The sequence below is a fragment of the Aulonocara stuartgranti genome (assembly GCF_965226115.1).
Source record: "Aulonocara stuartgranti genome assembly, chromosome: 4".
Taxonomy (NCBI): Eukaryota; Metazoa; Chordata; class Actinopteri; order Cichliformes; family Cichlidae; genus Aulonocara; species Aulonocara stuartgranti.
Genome location: NC_138942.1, coordinates 6407755 through 6432100, shown reverse-complemented (window position 1 = coordinate 6432100; position 24346 = coordinate 6407755). Strand labels below are relative to the sequence as shown.

The window sequence follows — 24346 nt, the reverse complement described above, 5'->3', positions numbered from 1 at the left end:
GAGTACAGAACACATGAACACAAAGACTCCAATACTTAAACAGTTGTTAAAAGTTAGCTAAAAACACTTGGTTTAATAGTGCTGTCATCAGCTTGAGATCAAAAGTGGTCATTTTAATGTTTTATCGTCATAGACTAAAATTGCCTCTAACAATCGCTCTTCTCCACTTCTCCTCTCCCCACCCACGGCAGATTTGCAATTTCCCAATATTGGTACAGACCGATGCCCCCCCTTCCCTCCCCCAGATCCACACCTCATTTGGTACTCACCTAGATCAAAGTACCTCGCACATCTGTTCCGCTTGCAACTGCCATAACTAGCCAGCTGGACTCTCTCCGTCAGGTCTTGCTGTCTGTAGGTGTGTCAGTACTGCTCGTCTGTCCAAAGCCAGAGCTTCTTGGCAAGCTGCAAACACAAACAGCGAAAAGAATCAACAAGACTGTAGTTGTGAGAGTGAGCGTGGGTGTGAGCCAGTGCCTTATCATAGTCTTGCAAGAGACTCCTTGTCAAGTTGACTGTTTGTGTGTGCATCTGTTATGTAGGAGACTTGAATGCAGAGTATTCCTGAGATAGAGCGAGTGTGTGTGTGTGTGTGTGTGTGTGTGTGTGTGTGTGAGACAAGATATTACAAAAACACATGTTTTACAGAGACTGTAGTAAGGTTTACACAGCGAGGCGGAACAAAGCGGGACAGGGGCCCACCTTCCACAATTACACGCAGCTTTAAAATACTAATCCAAGCACAAACTGTATCTGGACTGTATCCAAACAGCAAACCAAAAAGCCACAGGTGTAAACAGAGCAATAAAGCAATGCAATCTCAATCCCACAAATGAAATAGTGCTGCTTATAGCAATAGCATTCAAAGCAGGATCACAGCAAAGCAGGCTTAATGCTTCCCTGATACTTTTTATGCTATATTTACAGTGGCCCATAAAAGTGGATAAAAATCTTTGTAGATAAAATTCACCACGTTAATGTGATGCATAAAGGGCCCACACAGAGCCCGATAGCAAAACAATCATCTGACAGAACAGACCCACGGTGGCTTCAACTCTGCAGTGTCATTAAAATCCTCCAAGTCTAATTCTCTTTCAAATACCACCTCTACCTAAATAAACATGACCAAGGACGCTTACTCATACTTCACATGCCTGCCAACCACAGATGAACAGGATTTCACAGAGCAGACTGGGTGTGTTTTGCCAACCATTACTGCAGAAAGGTCTGCAGATTGTGACAAAATGTCTCAAGCTAAACAGCCACAGTGATGCACTTTGTTCTCATAATAAAGCCAATCCATAAAGATGTCTGACATTTAACATGCAACTAGAGAAAGCTGTGTGATTTAAGTCAATTTACTTTGACACTTGGATCATAAAGAATAAAACAGGATTTTAAAACAGGCGTTGAATGACTTCAAACTACGGCAATCCAGGGAGTGACAAGTTGCCTCAGAGGTGTAATAAACTGCAACTCTAAGGCTAAACACTGACTTATATTTGGCTCAGAAATACTGCACCGAGAGTGTTACTTTTTATATTTTGGTGCTTTGTATTCACGACCGGTATTCAAACTGCCTGTGGGCTTTTACCTCAGAGAGAGAAAAGATGATCTGCATGAATGAATGAAATATCTTAAGATCCCTGTGTTTACACATATATACCAAGGAAATGTCAATCAGATGCAAAATACAAAGGTTGAGCCCTGAAAGAAATGTCAAAAAGGTAGACTGGCTCTGTGATGTGTGAATGGGACCAGCACCATTTGATCAATAGCTCACCTGAAATGAATACAAGATTCGTTCTTACCGACTCAAAACAGCAGATGTGGACTCCAACTCCATTTGTCACAAACTTGGATGAAACCGTTTCAGCTGATGAAGTGGAGATTGCCTAAGATAACACATTTTTAAATATTTGTTATTGGTTGCTTTCCATTTGTGATGTTTATTTGAGGCTCTTCAGAAGTGTTATGCTGAGTTGTTACCACAGGAAATTACATGAAGTATAACCTGAAACAACCCTGTCAGGAGTATGAACAAACATAACGTTATGTGCCCTTCATGTTCTTCCTGGTTTTTTTGGTCTTGTATCATTTACCCTGCTCAAGTCAAGTGGTCAGCTCAAACAGGAAGCGATAACAATAGGCAATACAACCAGCCATGCCACCAAGACATGTCAAGCTGACCCCAGCAATGCTGGGACGCCATGAGACAGCAAGGGCTGTCTCAAAAAAAGAAAAAGAAAAGACTGAGGAGGGAGCTGACAGATGAGGAGGTGGAAAACAAAAAATACAAGACGGGAGAATAGAAAGCAAAAAAAAAAAAAAAAAAAAAAAAAAAAAGTCGTCGACAAGACAGAAGAGGGAGAGGCAGGATGAAAGATAGGTCGATGTACCACAGGCTGATGAAATAGAGCGAGAAAGGCAAAGAGAGAAAGAAGCGGAACAGCAAGTCAGACAATAGTCAAACAGAGGAACAAAAAAAAGACACTAAAGGGATAGGAGACAAATTAAGGAGAGGGCATGGGGGGGGTGGGCAGAGACAGGGGGAGCCCAAATATAAAGACAATGTCAGATTCAATACTTCTCTTAAACGAGAGAAGAATTAAGGAGGAAGGAGAAAGAGTGGCTGTTCTATATCTCGCTGCTCCTGAAACCTGAAAAGACCAATACGTAGAAAGGAACAAAACACCGGGGGGGGTTAGATCAAGCGCTTGACTGCATTCAAAAGAGCCACAGAGGGAGTATAAGTGACACAATTAAGAGCATAACTGTCATTACAGCCAATCAACCCAGTGCCACCCACATGGCCACTGAGCAACAGAACCATCATGAAGAGGGATGAAGGACTGCTTATTCCCCTTAGCAATGCAGCAACGACTGTTAATACTGACTAGCACACATACCTAAAAGCCCTAAAGGCCATTGCATCGTAATGCAACAGCAACACAAGACACGTGTACAAAATCGTTCCATTAAAACATGTTCTTGTCTCATTTGCATCTTGAGAGAAGAGCTGACATTTAAATATAATCCTGCTGACATGCAAACTAAGTGCAGCCAATTCCATAGCCCGCGTGTGCATTAGAAAAGGAAAAAAGAAACGACGTGTGAATCTGAAACCAATCACAGTTTGATGTATACGCTCACTCAATAAAATAAAAACCAAATTTAATGAGCTTTCAAGCTCCTCCACAGTGACATTTCCTCTCCCAATTCTCCATCTTTTACAACCATCATTCACCTTACCTCCATTTCTCTTTATCCCTGCTACTGCTTGCCTTTCCTCAACCCTCCCTCACTTAGTTTTTCATTTTAAACCCACTACTTTGCCTCCATCTTCTTCTCTCTCCATCCAAAACAACGGCCATTCCAGAAAGAGGGCCATCAATCTTCTTCAATGAGACCAGAGTGCGAGAGAGTGCCAAGGCTACAGCAGATTACTATCTCTGCTTACCTCCGCTCAACACTGGATAACATATAGAAGGAGAGAAAGGGCAAATGGAGAGTCAGGGAGGGTCGAGAGTGAGTCAAAGAAACCATGTTAGATAGAAGATGGACATTAGATCTTAAAAGCCTCAAAAAGATTTAAAATAATAATAAAAACCAACTTCCACTCCTGTCACCAGCAGAGGCTTGTCAAGAAAAGACACCCAGCAGCTGAAATTAAAACCTCTAATCCTAAGTGGCAACTCCAAACCTGATCCTTGATTTACTTCCACAGAGAGCTCTGCTTATGGAGAGACATGAGATACAGGTCTTCTGTTAGACTGAACATGAATCATACTCTGCATCCAAAACAGAGTTACAAATTTAGAATCAAAGTATGTACTGTTACTGTAACTAATTTAGTTGTTAACTACGGTACCAACAGGTCATTACAGTTCAGTTTGAACGGGGAAGAAAAAGTGACGGTGCATGTATAGAAAGGAGGTGGGGGAACATGATGGAGCAAGCGCTGCTTAATTGCTTAAACACTACACAGAAATTGTTGTTAGTGCATATGCGAATATTTCTGTGTGTTTCACAAAGTCCTGTAAGCCAATTATCCCGCCTGATGAGAATTCTGAAAGCAATGTGCGAATGTTTGTTTGACAAAGAACTGACACAATGGTGGAAAAGCCAGAGCTGTGACCTTGCAGCAGAGAGGGGTTTTTAACAAGCTGCCTCACTGCCCTGTGTGGTGCAGTGGCAATAATCTGCACACACACTGTGCATCACAGGTAAATCCAAGGCTGAGGACGTCCTTCTGAGGAAACCTTATGTGAGAAAAAGATTGGTTACATGGCAAAGTAGAGTTTTTGCATAGAAAATTCTGGGTATTTTTGTTGTTTTTTGTAATGCAGTGCAGAAAACGCTCAGTGAACTCTTATATTTATAAAACATGGCCTTCTCAAGCAGTCTGCAACCAAGGACGCAAGACCACCAGGCCAGCTCTGACAGCTACATCCACAATTGAGCATGATAGGGCTAATCGCTATGCAGCTTTCTCACTGAGGAAAAACCTACGTGGGGGGAGTTTTGTCAGGCATAATAAACTCTCCCTGCATTGTCACACCACTGTTGAGGAGGAAGGTTAAACTTAGAGCTGTCTGTAAAGCTGTCCCTCTGCAGCAGCAGTGCTCTGACTGGGGATCAGCATAGTGTGGCTTCTGTGGGCCACACAGCAACGAGTGGGAGGAGGCAGCAATGGGGCTCAGCCAGGCGCTAAAGACTTTGACACTAACATAATCACTGATAATTGATTCTGCTGGTGAGGAAGGTTTAACATTAAAGGATAAAAAACAGCAACGGCGGTGGCAGCACGGCGCTCTGGCTTAATATGAGCTGATGGGACTGACGCCACCTGTCACACACCATCTAATCACACGAAGACAAGATTCTCTAGACGAACACATATCATCAAATCACTACCGGCCTTGGACACGCTCAGCACCCTCAAAGCAGCTTTGATCAGCAGTGGGTCGAGAAAATCGAGGGGGCACAGAGGCTAAGGGCGGCGGAGGAAGAGGAGGAGGATGAGGACAGACAGACAAATAAGACAAACGTCCTTCACTATTGCAGGACAACAGCCCTGAGATATCACATGACACGACAGAATAAAAGCACAGTGTTTCAAAGAGATATATAGAAGAAGAAGAAAAAAACTGCGCACTAAACCGAATGCAGTTATTACAAGCAGTGTGAAACATTTGTTCCATACTCGCGGTAATGGCAATTGAGCTGCAGTCAGCTGACATTGCAGTTATAATTCGGCTAATGTTATTCTCATTAGCTTATAATAAAGTGACTACTATTATACTATAATAATCTTCCAACTGCCTTTTATTGTAAACTGCCAGCCTGTGGGAAACACTAATAAATCTGAGGCAATAAACCCATTTTAACCCGTTTCACCTGTGATCTGAGCAGACTGTTTTTTAAGATGGCTAACCACAGAACACTATTTCTAGTCAGCCTCACAGATTTGTTGTTAAAGTATAATGGAGACACATGAGCTAAGTCTAGTAGCAGTGACTGGGGTGTGCCTATTTGCTGAGTGAACTGATGAAGACGGAGGGCTCCCTGTAGCCTTACAGTCAGAACACTGATAAATTGGCCAGCATCCACCCTTTCCCCAACTGCAAGAAGGATATGTGTGCATGAGAATAAGTATGAACACCTGCTAGACTGGAACTGACAACATAAAGTGGCAATGCAACTGATTTCATGAACAACACAGGAGCACAAAGGAAAAGGAAGACCTCCATTATGTCACTAGCAGACGTGTCACCACGAAGGAGACAGTCGGACTATCGGTCCTCCAACCTAGCAATGGCAGACTCACCTTCTTAAATTAAAGGGTGCTTAATACAAAGCATGTCCCAGACAGACAAACACAAATTTCCACCTTGGGCTGCAGACATAAACACACATCACTTCATGTCGAAAATGACTGTTTGGAGATCAAAGGTTTAAAATATGCGAGGGTCAGATATCTTGCAGGGAAATAAAGGAGGAAAGATTGAGGCTGAGAGGGGAAAAGGTAGCATCGGCAAATAAGAGATGGAAAGGGGACCAGAGAAAGCCCCAGGCTGATGGCAGCGGGGAGAGAAGAGGCAGACTGGATGATGAGCTAGTGAGAAAATGTAAATGAGAATCTGTCATGCAAAAAAAGGAAAAGAGGGGAAGAAAACGTGAGAGATTACTATAGGAACTGTTCGAGGAGAAACTGAAGAGCAGAACAAAGCTCAAAAGAGGAAAAAAGGGGGTGGGCAGTGCACAGGAGGAAATAGCAATCCAAGAGACATGACAAGCATGCACTACACAGCCTTTTGCTGTTAAAATGGGCCACATAGTTTCTAATATGTCCTTCAACATGTGGTGAAATCAGTTTTAGTCACCACAGAAAGAAAATGCAAAAAACACAAAAGATAAGAAAGGTAGCAACAAATAGTGAGAGGTAAAATAAGAAGACAGAGATGGCCCCTGAAGATGTGACTCATGGCATCCCTTTGTCACAAGTCAAGACCACAGGGAGGAAGAGTAGGAGGAGTGTAGGCAGTAAAAAGGCAGCTCTTTTTCTCAGTCTTTCACTCCCTGGCTATCCTCCACCAGCAGCTGGAGGCTAAACTTAAGCTCCAGCAGCCACGAGGGAGAGAGGAACGGCCTTGGGAATAGGTCATCCACAACCACAGACCAAAACAAAACTCAACCATCTGCATCATTAGCAAAGGAGCCCAGAGTCCCCTGATGTCTACCCACTGCACAACAGATCCCTCAGAAATGTGGCCACAACAATCCCCATGCACACAATCATCCGCTGCACAATCGCCATACAGCGATGTCAGCCTCCTCTTCATGAATATTCATCTGCCTCATTAACACTCAAGTGGGGAAACACAGCATATTGCAAGAGACTCCCGTTACTTGGAGAGAATGAAAGTTAAAGGCAGAGAGGAAAGGGGAAGAAGAGATGGGACACATGGTGACTGCAAAGGAAGGAAAGGGGAAGAAAAAGAGTAAGAGGCAAAGGCTTTGTTTCTTTGCCTTCAAACTTTTTTGAATCTCAGGAGAAGAGGGGAGGAAAATGTCCTATATTGTTCCGGGAGCTGATACCCTCCAGTCGCTTTTCCTTATGAAGCCAGATAGGGAAGTATGAAAGCAGCGTCAGCAGCAGGGACATCGCAGCGGGAGCACAGGCTAAGAATTACAGACCATTTTACCCTGTAAATCCTACTGCAATAAAGGCTTTAAAACAGCTGCAATTTCACCACTAATGTCTGGCTGCTCGCAGTAACTGCTAAACTGTGGGGGATATGTGTGAATACACCTCAACGCAAGCTGCAGCTGAGCAGACACTCATGTGACTCCCCCTCCCTCTGTTCAGTAACAAAACACACTTACAGACGTAAGAAGCCAGTCTATATCGTACACAAAGTCTGTCAGTCCACTCGGCCACACGCTTTCTCTCAGAGCCACTTGCCAATAGAAAGACACACAAGCGCGCACGCACACACGCGTGCACAGACACACGCGTGCACAGACACACGAAGAGAAAGGATTATTTTCTCTTCATGTTGTAATGCTAGTGAATCTCTTAACAGGAACTGCCAACAGGGGAAATCTTCCATCCTGCAGCTGTGTCCTCAGAGAGACTCTGGAAACTGTAGAAATTTCCTTGACTCTTTTCTCGTCGTGGCTTTGGTTGCAAAAACAGCTTGGCCATTCGGGTATGAGGAGATGAGGCAGAGTCAGGTGCTTTTCTATAACGTTGCCCCACCAGAGTCGCTCTAGTCCTTTAAAAAGGGCAGCGGGAGAAAAAAAAAAAAAAAACAAAAAAAAAAAACTTGTGGTACCAAAATTGGACCAGGTCTGTGGAAATCAATACTGCTGCTTACATGAGGGGCCTCCACTAAGGCTATTTCATATTTCACCATATATACACAGTTTCTGAGGAGAAAGAAAAAAAGAAAAAAAAAACACAACCCCTCAATTTCAGAACAGTATGAACTATCGATTTCACAGTCACGATTCTTACTCTTTCTCTGCCCATTTCTGTCCTCTCTCTTTTCCATTCCCCACCTTTGATGTGGAACTCCTTCCCCCCACCCCCCAAACTTCTGTTAAATGAAAACTGTTTATTATTAGGCTTCTCGCGACGGAGAGGTCGTTACCGTCACATTTTTACATCTTTCACATTTCTCCTAAAAGAAATGTTTTTTCCATTGACATCACGAATCGATCGATCTGTAAGGTGAAACAGAAAAGCTATTTCTTGACAAAAGTGAATACCACTGCCCTTACCTTGTACACTTTTGAGATATTAAAAGGTGGGCCTCACAGAGTAACTTCCAATGGCACACCGTAACAATGCACTGCCTATTATAATGACTATATCGTGACTTGAGATGCATCACGACATCTATTTATTCACTGCTGAGGCCTGTACTGTGTACTATGGGCTTAGTGAGGTAACTTGAGATTTAACCCTGGGTTTATTTAGTGCTACAGAGGTGGTTCACTCTTATCCTGGAACACCAACATGATAACTTAGATACATTTTTTAAAACGTCCCTGAACTGTTTTATTTGAACCAGTCTTCTCTTAATTTCTTTTAACATTTCACCTACAAGTGATATGAATTTTAAATGCCAAACACTGTTGGAGCTTTAAAAAAGTTGGATCTGATGTTCAGAGTATTTGGATGGGTCGCTGTTTTCCCACAATCTAATGCCAGTGTATCAGCAAAACTGAATCTGACTTTTGGGCAATGGCGCTTTTAACCAACTGTGTTGTCATTCATTTATATTCATACAGCTTTCCTGGGTCATGTGTTTTGCTGAGCAGTCTGGCAGAGACCGGGGACCTGGCCAGTTCAAATCACAGGTCCAAAGTCAGCATGCATGCATGATTTAAATACATCTATATGGCAGATGGTGAGAGACCTGGCTGGGATCTGGCTTCAAGACAGAAGCAGTAATGCAGGAGAAGCAAAGGGATTAGAGTGAGGAATGACTTGGCTTGTCTTTAAGATTACTTTTCCTCTTAAAACATTCACTTCATCTGTGTCACTTCTGCTCTCTACTTGTTATTGGAAAATAGCTTCATGCAAGAGAGGTGGAAAACCATTCGATGCCGGCTCTGTCTGCATCAGTCACACACTGACACGCACATACACAAAGAAATACATTTCATCCTCCATATCCGAAACAGCCAAAGCACTGGCAGGCATTTGCGACCCCAATCCATATTTCAATTTCCCTCCTCTCATGCAAACTAATTCAATACTTGTTGCCTTCCCTCACAAGCGATCAGCAATATGAGAAATGAGCTTCTTCGCATGTTGCATCTAAAAAAGGTCCAATCTGAGACATTTTTGAATGCCTATATCAATTATGTCTTAGTAGTGCCGTGCATATGCAAATTGTCCTTAGGAGTAGCATTGCAGGATAGAAAATCTAAACTACAACCAAAAGGAAATTTTTTTTAATCAAATGGCGTGCCATTTGAAACTCGTACATTACACCACTGCCTGTGTTTATATCAACAACTTCATGTTTTCAAAACATTTAAATAAACATTAAGCTAACAGCATCAAATGAGTCAACCGAATGAGTAATTTGAATATGATGTTCATATATGGATTTCATTACCTTAGTTTTTCCTTTAAAAGAAATCACTTCAGCTTTTCACGAAGCCAGAACAAGAAGTATCAAAGCTGTATGCTGTGATGTGATCAGCCAATACTTTTTGAAATCGATCCAGCGACACAGCTCAGAAGACTGGACAGTATGGGCCTGGTTTTAGAGGAATTTGTGAATGTTCTTTTAATCAGGCTCATTAGTGGGATAAAATCTTCAATTCTGACATATTAAAGATTTTCAGTAACACCCAATTTCCTTACCGACTAGTATTGATGTACTGACCGGTGTAGCATTTTACACTGTTACACTCCAAACAAATTCACACATCTTGACATCTCCCACTGCTGCACACACCAAGAAAGGAATTCTCAGAAGAGCAAATAAAAATACAAATCTGAAAACATAGGATACAGTCTGAGCCTGATGGAGAAATGGTGCAGTGCTGAAACATTTGTTTGTTAAGGTCCACCACATTCTGCAGTAATTCACTTTTTACTTGACATTATATAGTGGATAGTATATCATTGATCCATTTTTCAATGCGCTCTGCATTTGACCCTGAAAATACACAAGCATGTGCGCACACACCGACGTACTCATTTGGTGTTGAAATGAGCAAAGATGAGTAACAACATCGTCTCAAACTCAGGAACACGGGTGCACTCTTTGCCCATGTAAAGAGAGAGGCAAGCAGGTAATAGCGACAAATTTAGGGGCTTAAACAGCGACAGCTTTACGATGCCTGAGCGGCCTCTATGACTCCATTCCTGTCAGATTCTATTAGCCTGGCCTCCACCGTGTGCTTCGATTGGCTCTTGGCCTATTCCCAGCAGTTACAGAAGCACCACCCGTAAATAAACCAAATGGCTGCATCTTGTAGTATATGAAGGGGCGGGGGGCTCTTTGCAGCTGGGCGCTTGTGTGTAAAGAACATCTAACAGAGTGGTTGAATAGTTTAATATACAGCAGCGAGCTGAATGGACACAGTCAACTAGAGGGAGAGCGCGACACATCACTGTAAGAGTTTAAATTTGAGGAATACGAGAAGCCAGAAAGGCACTTTTAAATCAAGACAAGTGGTCTCAGTCCACACACACACACAGCTAGATACAAAAGGAAAAAGTGTGCCTATCTGCCAGCTGCCAGGTGGAAGTCTATGGAAAGGCCACCTGTCTAATAACCACTTTTGATGCATACAGCTCAGCAATATGAAACACAGCATCTGGCCTGTCCCCTCCAAACTGATCTTGTTAACAGCCTGATCCGTGTTCCTCTTACATAGAATTTATTTGGGCAGTTCACTCAGATTAAAAAAAAAAAAAAAAAAAAAAAAAAAAAAAAAAACCCCACACACACACAAACAAGAAACACAAAAACATAAGTTTGTGTTTATAAATTCAACCACTGCAGGTTTTAGGTTTTTTTTGTTTGTTTTTTTTTTAAATGGCTTTTGAAGAACTGTGGAAAAATAATAAATTTCCTAGTACAGATTTAAAAAATAAATAAATAAATAAAAAATAAAAACAACTGCTGGCCTAAAAGTGAAGAAAGACTGACGCTGGCACAACAAAGTCACAATTACCTATATGTTTAAATTAACAGTCATTATATCCTATTATATCATGCATACTAGTGGAAAAAATATAAAAAGAACATTTACAATAGTAATAACATAATGATCTCAACCAAATGCTAGCTTCATTGCATGCATATATTCACTGAGCATTCACAGCTAACTATAAGAAAAGGTATAATAACCCAAAACCATGTGACTAAGGAACCTATTTGGTTTTCTTTTGTTGTTTTGGGGGTTTTTTTTGTTTAGACTCAAAAACATTACTAATTATTTGTAATTAAAATAAAAGTATATTTATGCTACCGATTCATACAGTAAAGCTCTAGCATCACATTTGAGTGAACTGTATGATTACTGTAATAAAGTGCTTTAATCAGTCAATGTAACTGGAAAACAGAGTGCTTGTCTTCAAAGAAATAAATCATAGGATTATTGTGTTTATTGCAACTTGGGAAATATCTGTTATACCTTCAAAACTCTGAAAAGCTGCTCCTCTGTGCCTGTCTGTGGCAAAGTGGCCTTCAGCATTAACAGGCTATTACTTGTGAAATGTAACCAATCAAATTGGAAAGGACATTGCTCAAGACCACAGAGTGGTGGCTAAAGACAGACTGAGGCCGCTGCACCACAGTGAAAGCAAAACTTTTTTTGTTTGGTTTTTTTTGTTTTTGTTTGGTTTGTTTTTTTTTTTTTAAATGGGACACATGAAATAAAAAAAATGTTTTACTTTATTTATTTTAATCAAAATGGTTTTATTTTAATTGAAATTGGTTTAAAAAGTTACAACAAAAAAATATTTATGACTAAAGGGCCATTAAACTAGCAAAGAAATTGGACTGGACACCTGGTTGATTTCATTTATACATCTACTGCTTTCCTTATATGTCATATTGAAATATCTACCAAAACTACACTGTTAGTTTCATTAGTCCTGTTCTTAAACAGTAGATTAGTTCACCTGCATTCAGAATATGAACCGAAAGTTTACCAGTTTGTATCCACTTCCTTTTCTGACAGACACAACAATGTCCGGAGAGTGAACAAAACACTTCCATACCAACACAATAAAAACAATGATGTGACATCACATCTTTTACAGTCACAGCTAGACAACTGTGACTTAAGTGCCAACAGCTGTTACACAAAACTGACTGGATGTTGAAATTCAGATCCTGAATCTGCATAGTTCGACCGTATTGTAAGCTTGAGGAACGAAGTCAGTATTTTATTTTGTGCAATGAGCTGCAGTTTAATAAAAAATTCAATTTCCCTGCACACCAAAACAAGTCACGAACTTGTACATCAAGAATCTGTCTTTACCAACAGATATGTGAAGAATGTGTGGATGTGTCACGGTTTAAGAAGATAAAATGAGAAAAATGCTAAGCCAGTCAAAGAGTTATCTTTTGGGATTCAAATTTGTTCACCATGGAATCTTCTGAATCAATCCAAACTCCCATTCAGAGCATTTCTGAACTCCCACATGCCCTTTGCTCATGCATACAATCGCAGCACAGCTGAGCAGAAAACTCTGTGGGACAAACCAGCTGAATTTTTAGCAAGCACTTAGCAGATCTTTTACTAGGAAATTCAGCTTTGCAAAAAAGTGTTCCACCAACTTTTGTCACATCACTAATAGAAAATACGAAATGAGACATGTTTACCTGCCCTTTCAGATGGCCACCTAATTATTTTAAGGATGCACTGTTAGATCTGGTCATTTATTCCAGCATGATGTGTAAAAAACAGCTTTTGGTGTCCTTATAGCCACAATAGTGAGTTTTGGGTTTTAAAACATGAATCCAGCAAGGAGAAGGGCCTTTACAAGGCAACAGGATGAGAAACCCTTAAGCCTCTTAATAGAAACAAATGATCAGGGTCCACAACCACACATTTTGGTCTAGATCTCAAAGGTGAATTGACATTTAGCACCAATTTAAGTCCAATGTCACTTAGCACAGTAACTGTCTTGTTTTGTTCCATTGGGAACATGGTGCAACAAGAATTTTACTTCTTCTTTTGGCTGCTCCCTTTATGAGTTGTCATAGTAGATCATCTGCATCCATCTCACCCAATCCCTAGTATTCTACTCTGTCACCAACCCTCTGCATGTCCTCCTTCACTTCATCCATAAATGATCTCTGTGGTCTTCCTGGCAACTACATCTTGAACATCCTTTTTCAAATACATCCCCGATCTCTCTTCTGCATAGAGCTGGGCGATATGAGATTTTTTCATATCACGATATGTTTTTTTCATTTCAGGCGATAACGATATCTATCACGATATAAGCCAAATAACTATATTTGTAAGATTTAAATGTGCCGTTGCTCACAAGTAAAATGTGAAATAATCAGCAGCTTGTTTTTATTTAAATATTTATTTCCCATAATAAGTTCAACAGGGTAGATGTACTTAAGGAACATGAGACTTTTTCAGATAGATAAAGGCAAATATTGCAAACTACACAAAAGGCAGCCGCTAAAGCGTTTAAGTTTCAAAATAGAACAAACGAAACAGACTAAATTGTCAATTCCACTTAGAAACAAAATATTAATTCTAAAAATAAATCTTAGTTTGTTTTACAGAAGAACAGACAAAACTGACTAACTTTTGTCAATATCAAATAAACTGAGAACTAAAAGGAAATTCTCAATCTCTCCTTGTTGTATAGCTTAGCTTTTCAAACAGTTTTAACAGTTACTTTCGTCTGACAAAAGCCGAATGACGAATTAGCGCTTCCAGTCAGAGACTGAGGCTACGTCCACACGTACACGGGTATTTTTGAAAACGGAGATTTTCCGTTTTCGTTTTAAAAATAATCCCGTCCACACATAAAGGCAGAAATGAAGGAAAACGCTGCTATGAACATGCCAAAGCAGCAGGTGGCGCTAGATTCCTAACCGTGCAGAAATGTTGGCCAATCAGAAGTCTAGAAGCCTCGGTGGGAAAAAGTAAACAAAGCTGGGGCACAGAAGCAGAACCGAGTCGTATGTGTGGAGGGACAGTAACTGTGTGTATATGTAAGCATTTAAACACTGCAGAGAGTAGAATTAACAGTAACAGTATTGTAGAAATTCATTTCACCGAAACAATAACGTGGCGCACAGTGTGACGCATGCACCAGTTTATTGTATTTCCAGACTTGCTTTCGGCACATTTACAGTGCACGCTACTCTGTTTTTTGTCAGACTTGAAATAGCCGAAATACCTTCACACTACGGAACTTCTATGGCTCTTCCGTTCGACAATCTCTCCGGCATTGGAACCATCATCTGTTTTCTCTTCGGTCACGCTCGGTTGATTTTTCTAGTCGGCACACTCATTTCCTCCATTACGCGCTGGCTCCATTACCCGCTGGCTGCTTCCCAAACACAAACACGTGTGGCTTGGCACTTGTGCTGTACGTAACAAGTCACGCGACGTGACGCTGCGGCTGTGATTGGTTCGGCTCTGCGCTACTTAATTTGGATTGGCTGACCTTTTTTTTTTTTTTTTAAAGAGGACAAGAGCGGCGAAGTCTATCGCGATAGCTTAATTTCTCTATCGAGTAAAAGTTATATCGCGATACATATCGTTATCGTTCTATCGCCCAGCTCTACTTCTGCACATGTTCAAACCATCTTAGCATTGCCTCTCTGACTTTGTCTCCAAAGAGCTCAACCTGAGCTGTCCCTCTGAAGTAATTATTTCGAGTCCTGTCCATCCTGGGTACTCCCAGTGAAAATCTGAGTTTCATCAACTCTGCCACCCTTTCTTTCACTTTTGCTGACGTCCTTCTGTCACAAATCACCTCAGGCACCCATTTAAACTCTTCCACCTTCACCGATATACCTGTGTCCTTCTCATTCATACACATTCTGTCGTGCTTCTACTGACTTTCATTCCTCTTCTCTTCAGTGCATACCTCCACCTCGCCAGGTTCGCTACCACATGCACACTACTCTCACAACAGACTTCTTACTCCCAGATTCTACAGGAGAATCTTAATATAAAACATACATAAATATAATACACCATAATGCACTACACTCACATTATCAGAGCCCAAGGAGCTAAACTTGGCACACTAGTAAATCTTGAGCAATTTGCATCACTTTGAAGCCGACTGCTCGTCCCTGACAGACATTCCAGGCTCTAGTTGCCTAGGTAACCCACTAATGTATTTACCACCAGGTCATATGCCAATCAAAGGTATCCTCTGCTCTTTTTGATAATGCTGTCCGTCGCTCGCCTAGAACTCCAGAAAAGTTGAAACCAGGTTATTTTGCCTGTAGTCACTAAAGTTGCAAAATTTCCTTCCCTTTCTATGGTCTCTAGTCATCACAACGCTTCCAGTATGGACACAGCTTTGGACCCCTGAAGGCTCTTACCTTTATCAGATATCACAAGGTTGCCTAGCAACCACCAAGCAACGGACTTAAATGTCCTGTTTTTAGCAGGTATGCACCTATGAAACGCTATGAAAGCATTTGATCATGTTTATTTCACAGCGATAATATCTATTAACTCATATTTCAATTATGTACGAGATATTATGATGCCAAACACTGAGCAATGGGCTAAAATTACCTGTTTCTTGCCTTTCTGCAGCCCAAACAATACCGTAGCACTGGCATGTACTAGCGTCAGCACAAATCCATCTGGTAGTTCCTATTAGTACTTGGTTTCAATGGAGCTGCACAAGTTAATAATTATGAAAGAAGCAGGCTACTAAATTAAATAACAAAATTCACAAAAAAAGAAAAGAATCCCCGCCTTCCTCCAATGGCAATGGACTTGGCCAATTAGCAGTAGATATTTGTTCAGTCATCCAACTCTAATGACTGCAACAGTTATTGCTATTACTGATTAATCTGATCATTATTTTTTAATTAAACTTGGTCTATATGTATCAGCTAAACTAAAAAAAAAAAAAAAAACATTAAATTGAACAAAGCAAAAGATAAAGTCTTCTCTCATTTTAATAAAAGCCAAATTCCCCCTAGGGGTTTCTATAAGGTCTACTGAAATCTTAAAGACGTTTTCTGATTTTTTTATTTATTTTTTCATAAACCAACAAACTACTAGTTTTTGTAGCTCCAGTACCAAATGTTTGCCATTCCATATTTCATTTAAATAGTTGTGGGTTAGATCCTTGAATTTGGATATCACAAAAAAAGTTATTCATAGAACTTTGAGTTCATTACTTTATCTAAAAGTCACCAGTTTTTTCCCCAGCCACCGTGCAGAGGTACTACAGCCTGCATTGCAGTAGCCTTTCTGCTTGACTCTCTCTTTTCAGATGCTTTCTGGCAGACTGAAACCTGCAGCTGTCCTGCACTGCGCATTGGGAAGCAACAGAGGGGAGAAGCCGTGGTCACTATTTGGCAGGATACTGAGGCATGATGAAGCATAACATGTTTTTTTTCTAACATGGGTCTCATTATTTTGCATATCCATGTGGAAACGTTCAGACTGATAACTCTTGCCGTGACAACCCAGACGTGACAGTCATGGCATAAAATTGCACAAAACAATCCGCGGAAAAGTGAATCAGAAACGGAAACAGTATAAATAAGTCCCGAGCCGCTACCTACCTGCTAACAATAGCCAGCTAGCGGCTAATATTGAAGCTCTGTAAAAGTGCTTCCAGCGTTAAATTACGGCCAAACTTTAAACGCACTTTACCATAAAGGAATCAATAAAATTCGTAAATAACAGGCATATGAAGAGCTCATTTTACATCTTTAAAACTCACCTTTGTTTCGCACTTGAACGAAAGAGATGAAGGATTTTTGACAAGAGCTGTCACTGCACTTCCGGGTTAGACTGTGACGTGTCCGAACGCCCAATAAGCGACTGGCCATGCTGGGATTGTTTTGGTTTTGACTCTGGGTGTTACGGGAATATACAAATTTCCTATTTAATTACGAGCAGCTGTCTGTCATCAAAATCAGTAGACTAGCACATTTACTATCACTCGTAGACAAACTACATTTTCTTTATTTTGTTTGGTTTAGCTGTAGGAATTTCTTTTCGTTTTTTAAGATAAGAATTAAAAGAAAGCAAAGGGCACATAATAAGAATAAGCCTCAGATAAGAAATTCACTGAGTTATGGTAAAAGGTTTGTAGTCTGAGTTGCTCTAAATTCAAAGTATTTCAAACAAGGAGCTTTTCCCTTGACCTCAAAATAATTTAGTGGCCCTTAATTATAACCAGAATAAGAAAAGAAGAGAGGATATTTTAAAATAATTGTTAATTGAGAAACCAGAGATTGCTGAATCAAACCATCAAGGATTGTAATCCTTTATCTCCAGATTATTATTAAACCATCAGGCAGAAACCATGAGTGCATTTTGAGACAACAAGCTCTTTTGTCCTCACACGTTATATCATTGCTATAGCTAATATTTTCTGTGTAGTATATATAAATACTTATAGTCACATTAGATTAAGTTTCTATGGATGTCATATATTTTATATGCACTGATGTGTGAGATTCATTATATTATTAGTTGTAAAATCAAAAAATAATAAAAAAAAATGTAAAAGATTTGTGATATTATGTGTGAAATTCCAAAAACTTAACACAATATGACAAAACCCTTTAAGTATTTCAGAAGTCACATTCTGTACAACAAATATACATAACGATATATATATATATATATATATATATATATATATCCTTGGTAGATCCCGCGGGATCTACCAAGGAGATGCTCTGTCCCCACTGCTGTTCTGCATAGGCCTGAACCCCCTCAGTGAGATCATTAACAAGACTGGCTACGGATACCGACTACGGAACGGAGCAGTTGTCAGCCACCTCCTGTACATGGATGACATCAAGCTGTATGCCAAGAGTGAACGAGACATCGATTCACTGATCCACACTACCAGGCTATACAGCAATGACATTGGAATGTCGTTCGGACTGGAGAAGTGTAGTCGGATGGTAACAAAGAGAGGGAAGGTAGTCAGAACTGAGGGGATTGAACTACCAGAAGGCAACATTGCAGACATAGAGGACAGTTACAAGTACTTGGGGATCCCGCAGGCGAATGGGAACCATGAAGAGGCCGCTAGAAAAGCTGCAACCACCAAGTACCTGCAGAGGGTCAGGCAAGTCCTGAGGAGTCAGCTGAATGGTAAGAACAAGATCCGGGCCATCAACACGTACGCCCTGCCCGTGATCAGGTACCCTGCTGGGGTAATAGGCTGGCCAAAGGAGGAGATAGAAGCCACTGACATAAAGACAAGAAAGCTCCTTACCATGCATGGAGGGTTTCACCCCAAGTCCAGCACCCTGAGGCTGTACGCTAAGCGGAAGGAAGGGGGCCGGGGACTGGTGAGTGTCAGCACCACAGTCCAGGATGAGACAACGAACATCCAAGAATACATTGGGAAGATGGCCCCAACTGACCGAGCGCTCAGTGAATACCTCAGGCAGCAGAAACCCAAGAAAGAGGAGGGAGACGAGGAACCATCATGGAAGGACAGGCCCCTGCACGGTATGTACCACCGGCAGATAGAGGAGGTGGCTGATATCCAGAAATCCTACCAGTGGCTGGACAAAGCTGGACTGAAAGACAGCACAGAGGCACTAATCATGGCAGCACAAGAACAAGCTCTGAGCACAAGATCCATAGAGGCTGGGGTCTATCACACCAGGCAAGACCCCAGGTGCAGGCTGTGTAAAGATGCCCCAGAGACAATCCAGCACATAACAGCAGGGTGCAAGATGCTAGCAGGCAAGGCATACATGGAACGCCATAACCAAGTGGCCGGCATAGTGTACAGGAACATCTGTGCCGAGTATAACCTGGAAGTCCCGAGGTCAAAATGGGAGATGCCCCCAAGGGTGGTGGAGAATGACCGAGCTAAGATCCTGTGGGACTTCCAGATACAGACGGACAAAATGGTGGTGGCTAACCAACCGGACATAGTGGTGGTAGACAAACAGAAGAAGACGGCCGTAGTGATCGATGTAGCGGTTCCGAATGACAGCAACATCAGGAAGAAGGAACACGAGAAGCTTGAGAAATACCAAGGGCTCAGAGAAGAGCTCGAGAGGATGTGGAGGGTGAAGGTAACGGTGGTCCCCGTGGTAATCGGAGCACTAGGTGCAGTGACTCCCAAGCTAGGCGAGTGGCTCCAGCAGATCCCGGGAACAACATCGGAGATCTCTGTCCAGAAGAGCGCAGTCCTGGGAACAGCTAAGATACTGCGCAGGACCCTCAAGCTCCCAGGCCTCTGGTAGAGGACCCGAGCTTGAAGGATAAACCGCCCGCAGGGGCGTGCTGGGTGTTGTTATATATATATATATATATATATATATATATATATATATATATATATATATATATATATATATATATATATAACATATCTTCAGCTACTGCAACCCTTCAGCTTATTATCCACAATACATTTTGATCATCATACAATTATATATAATTGATGCTACATCTTTCTGTCTTTGCACCTTTTGCTAATTTTATAAAAAGCTAAACACTATCAGACATGCCGCCTTCACTTACCCAGAGCTTAAAATGAAAGGCAGCTACCATACAGTAAACAGCACCAAGTATCATCTCAGACTTCTTATTGCATTGTCTGGATGGGTATACAGGCTGTTATTATGAAGGAAGTTTATTTTTAACAGGCCTCCAGTCTGTCCTGCTTTAGCAGCTCTAAAACATATTCTCAATTACCATATGCTGTAAATAAAAAATGGTCATAGCTTCCAGATATAAAAGGAGAAGAAAAAACAAGAGTGTCTAATAGCTGTCTAATAGCATCAGGTGGCGTCTCCTCTGGTTGCAAAAAGACATTTGGCTATAGAAACTGGTACTTGGCTCCCACGATTCATGACCTCAGCAACACTTTCCTGAGGAGTCATCCTCAGTAAAACACAACATTCATTTTATAAATGATAGTCCGATTAAAGTAAAAGAGCAGGATAATTTGGTATGCTTTACTGTATGACTGACAACTTGATACAGTCTGAGTATGCAGCATCCCTTTGTTTCTCTGTCCGATCCACCCCTTACATATCACAATGTGTTCAAAACATTTGAACAGCAAAAACACTCTGCTTCAGTGCCATTCTGTAAGGACAAGCAAGGCAAGCAGTGCTTCTTTGTCTACCTTTAACAATGACTTGAGGTGAGCAAGCTAAGAGGCCAGTAGCCGTTTTCTGGTTTAGGAAAAAAGGCTGATCTTTCATTGTAAACTGATGGGAGACCAGCGTGCGAGGCAAGCTGCCGCTGGCTCCACTTTCACTGCTCTGAGACTAATTACAATCTGCACTTTGTGTGGAAACCCAGCTAGCATTAGCAAAGTTGTTAATAACTCATTTAATACACTAGTGAGGAAAGCAGATGATGATGGAGAGGGGACAGCAGCTCTAACTATGTCTGGCCTAATAGAACAGGGAAGCTGAGCAGGTGCAAGTTCAGTAGCACTTTCAGATTAGCATCTATGAGAATGTCTGATTGTAGTACGTTTAACCAGCTGCTTTGCCAACACTTCATTTTCCATTCATATTTTAATAGCCCCTGTAGATATTTACAGTTAACTGTGTGACAGACTGCTCAGGCCTTTTAGTTCAGCTGATTTATTTTCATTTTTGTTGTTTTTACTATACTATTTTAATATACTTTTTAAAAATAAATATATAGGCATGTGTTTTGGAGCTCATGAAAACCTTTTTTCTTACAAAATATGTGGTCCTCATCGGACAGGACAGCCAGTAGAAACAAAAGATTTCAAGATTATGCTTTGCATTAAACCAGGGGTGTCCAACTCCAGGCCTCAAGGGCCAGTGTCCTGCAGGTTTCAGATGTGTCCTTGATCCAACACATCCGATTTAAATGTTACCTCTTCAACATGTCTTGAAGTGCTCCAGAGGTCTGGTAATGAAATAATCATTTGATTCAGGTGTCCTGACCCAGGGTGATATCTAAAACCTGCAGGACACCTGCCCTTGAGGCCTGGAGTTGGACATCCCCGCATTAAACAGAATATAAAGTATTTAAAATGAGCTCAACCTTAAATATATACAGCAGTAATATTAATATGTTTAGCACAAATTCTTTCCTTAAAAACAACAGAATCAGTGACAAAGCAATCCAACTCCCACAGGAAATAAGTCTGACTTACTGCTGGCAAACCCAAGCTTTTGCATCAGTTGTACAGGGACCACATGGCCCGTAGAAATGGACCAGGCAGCCCATACTGAAGGGTGGCTGGCCTCTCTGTTAGAGATAGGGTGAGGAGTTCAGTCATTTGAGAGTCATGTCAGAGTAGAGGCGCTAATCCTTCACGTTGAAAGGAGCCAGTTCAGGTGGTTCAAGCATCTGATCAGAATGCCCCCTGGCCGCCTCCTGGCTAAGGTGTTCCAGGCATGTCTCCCTTTCTCTCCCTCTGTGAAAAGCTTGGGTGTCATTCTCGATAGCACATTATCCTTTAACTCACATATCAATAATATTACACGTGCAGCATATTTCCAACTCCGTAATATCAATCGCCTCCGCCCCTTCCTCACACCTCACGCCACTGCCATTCTCATCCATAATCTTGTTATCTCTAGAATTGACTACTGCAACTCATTATTATTTGGCCTTACACAAAAATCTATCAACAAGCTCCAACGTGTCCAGAACTCTGCTGCCCGTATTATTACTAGGACTTCCTCTACCCACCACATCTCCCCAATCCTGAAGCAACTTCACTGGCTCCCGGTCAAATTTCGCATCCATTTTAAAATAATTCTGTATACATTCAAGGCTATTCATTCTCTCTCTCCACCGTACCTCTCTGACTTATTACAGATGAAGCTCCCATCCCGCTGCCTCAGATCTTCATCTTCTCTTTCTCTCTCTGTTCCCTCTGCTCGTCTGATCACAATGGGAGGGAGGGCCTTTAGCTGCTCTGCCCCTCGACTTTGGAATTCCCTACCCCCGGACCTCAGAAATATTAGTTCATTCTCTCTTTTTAAGTCCACCCTCAAAACTCATCTGTTTAAAATTGCCTATTCTTAAATTTCTGTATGTTTTAACTTTTATCTTCTATTTTTATCATTGTGTATATTTCCAGTTTTTATCTGTTGTACAGTGTCCTTGGGTGCTTTGAAAGGCGCTATTTAAATAAAATGTATTATTATTATTATTATTATTATGTCCCATTGGAAGGAAGCCCCAGGCCAGACCCAGGACGTATTCGAGAGATCATGTCTCTCAGCTGGCCTGGGATTGCCTCAGTGTTCCCCCAATAAGCTGTAGGAGGTGGCTGGGGAAAGGGGAGCTCTGGGCCTCTCTGCTTAGACTGCCTCTACGACCTATTCCCAGATAAGCAGAAGAAAATGCTTAGATGGTTGGATGGATGAACTTTGGGTGCACAATTTTCCAATATAGCTTTAATTGTACTGTTTTGGTTTGAAAAAGTCTTCAAAATTGTTTTTTTTCTTTTGGGGGGGGGGGGGGGGGGGGGTAATATAATAGATCTGCGGGACATTGGGGACCTGTCCAGGGTGTGCCCAACTGGGATAGTCTCCAGCCCACCCGTGACCTTGTCAAGGATAAGCGGAAGAGAATGGACGGATGGATACAGTACATATTTATTTAACTATAGAAGTGTTATGATCCAATGTTGTCAGTGTTTGTTTTATGTGTGACTCCTCCCACCAGAGGATGGCTGTGGGTTTTTTCCCCTTTCTCTCTTAGGAGGTGGACACCCAGGCGTGCCTGCTGAGTAGCTGGATGGAGTCTCTTCCTGTCCTGGGATTGGATAATTGGTTGATCACCTCCAGTACTTAACTACCGGATGACAGCCCTCTCTCTACTAGCCTCCACCATCCAACAAAGAGCATGTGTTTTTGAGTCGTTGTTTCATAGAATGTCTTTGCCCATTGATTTGCAAGTATAACCGTGTGTGTGACTTGTGTTAGTATCTTAGTTTTGTAAATAGCTGTAAATAGATTTGTAAAGTAGCAATTGTGTATTTTGTTCACCTTGTATATATTCTTCACTGCAGCAGCCTAGTAGGTGTGAGAAGCCATTTTTGTTTAGGTTTTCTCCTGTTTTTCATTCAGGAAGTTGGGTAAGTGAATTGTCTTTTGGTTGGTTTTTCATTTGTGTAGGAAAGCACAGGGACCGTTATTTTTTGGCACTGCTCACTGCTGAAGAAAATAAATGGCTGCTTAGCACTTGATATTGTGCTGTTTGGTATTGCTGTTTGTGTTCTTGCTTGGGTGGTGTGTGAGTGGGCCAATTTCTTGTTGCGTTCAATACTCGCCTAGACTAAAAACGTAACATTTTACAATTCTTCAACCACGAAGGACTGCAGAAAGACATCCATGTACGGTGCAGACAGGCAGGACAAATAGTACGTTTAATCTGATCCAGTTAATCTTGTGAAATAGGTAAATAGTGGTGGATGTTTTTGTTGGTGTGTATACGGGTGGGGGATCGTCTCTGCTTGCCTTTCTGTAAAAGTCACCACACTCCACTGCTCAACTTGGCTTGAGGCTTCACATGGGTGGCTGTGTTGATCTCTTATACACAAACTCTGTGAATAATACTGTATGTACAGTAATAATACTGCAATACGACTATTTATTTTTGGGGATATAGTTATATTGTTTGAGTTATTTGATATTATATTTGCACTATCCTACTGTATATTACTGTATACTAGTATTCTTATTGTATAGCGTATTCCTCTGTCTCTCTTGCTGCATTGAGCATGTGTATGACAGAAGAATTTCCCTCGGGATAAATAAAGTTAAAGTTAAAGTTATCATATGCGTTTATATGTGACGTTGTATGTGGTCTATGTGTGTGTGTGTTTATGAAGTTTACTTATGAGGATTAAGACTCATGAAACTTGGCAGATCCTGCGGTTGAAATTAGTTGTAAACCATATATAAAATGCTATATTTATAACTGAAGGGTTGTGCATCAATGCTGTACCCATACATGGAATAAAAATCCTTTTTTTTTTTATTGCAACATGCTGTATCCTTTTTACCTTTGAGACTAGGTGCTCAGTGACACGTCAAGCACACACACAGATGTACTTTAGTTTGTCGGCAGTGATTGCCTTACTCTCATCCCTGAAGTTCAGTCAATGTAAGCACAATATTGTTGTGCCTAC

General features: G+C 41.2%; 1 protein-coding gene across 6 annotated transcripts in view; it reads right to left on the bottom strand.

Annotated features, from left to right (window-relative positions):
- Window positions 1–17049, bottom strand: part of spop (speckle type BTB/POZ protein) — a 99522-nt gene extending 82473 nt beyond the window's left edge. For 3 of the 6 annotated variants that reach the window (XM_082529083.1, XM_082529082.1, XM_082529081.1), the window contains exons 1-3: window positions 16946–17049; window positions 1812–1895; window positions 270–405 (exon numbers count right to left, since the gene is read on the bottom strand). The gene's annotated coding sequence lies outside the window, so the exon portion shown is untranslated. Of the gene's footprint in view, window positions 1–269; window positions 406–1811; window positions 1896–14416; window positions 14691–16945 lie in introns of those variants that run through there. The other 3 variants (XM_082529085.1, XM_082529084.1, XM_082529086.1) reach the window with 3 other exon arrangements.
- Window positions 17050–24346: the final 7297 nt, after the last annotated feature.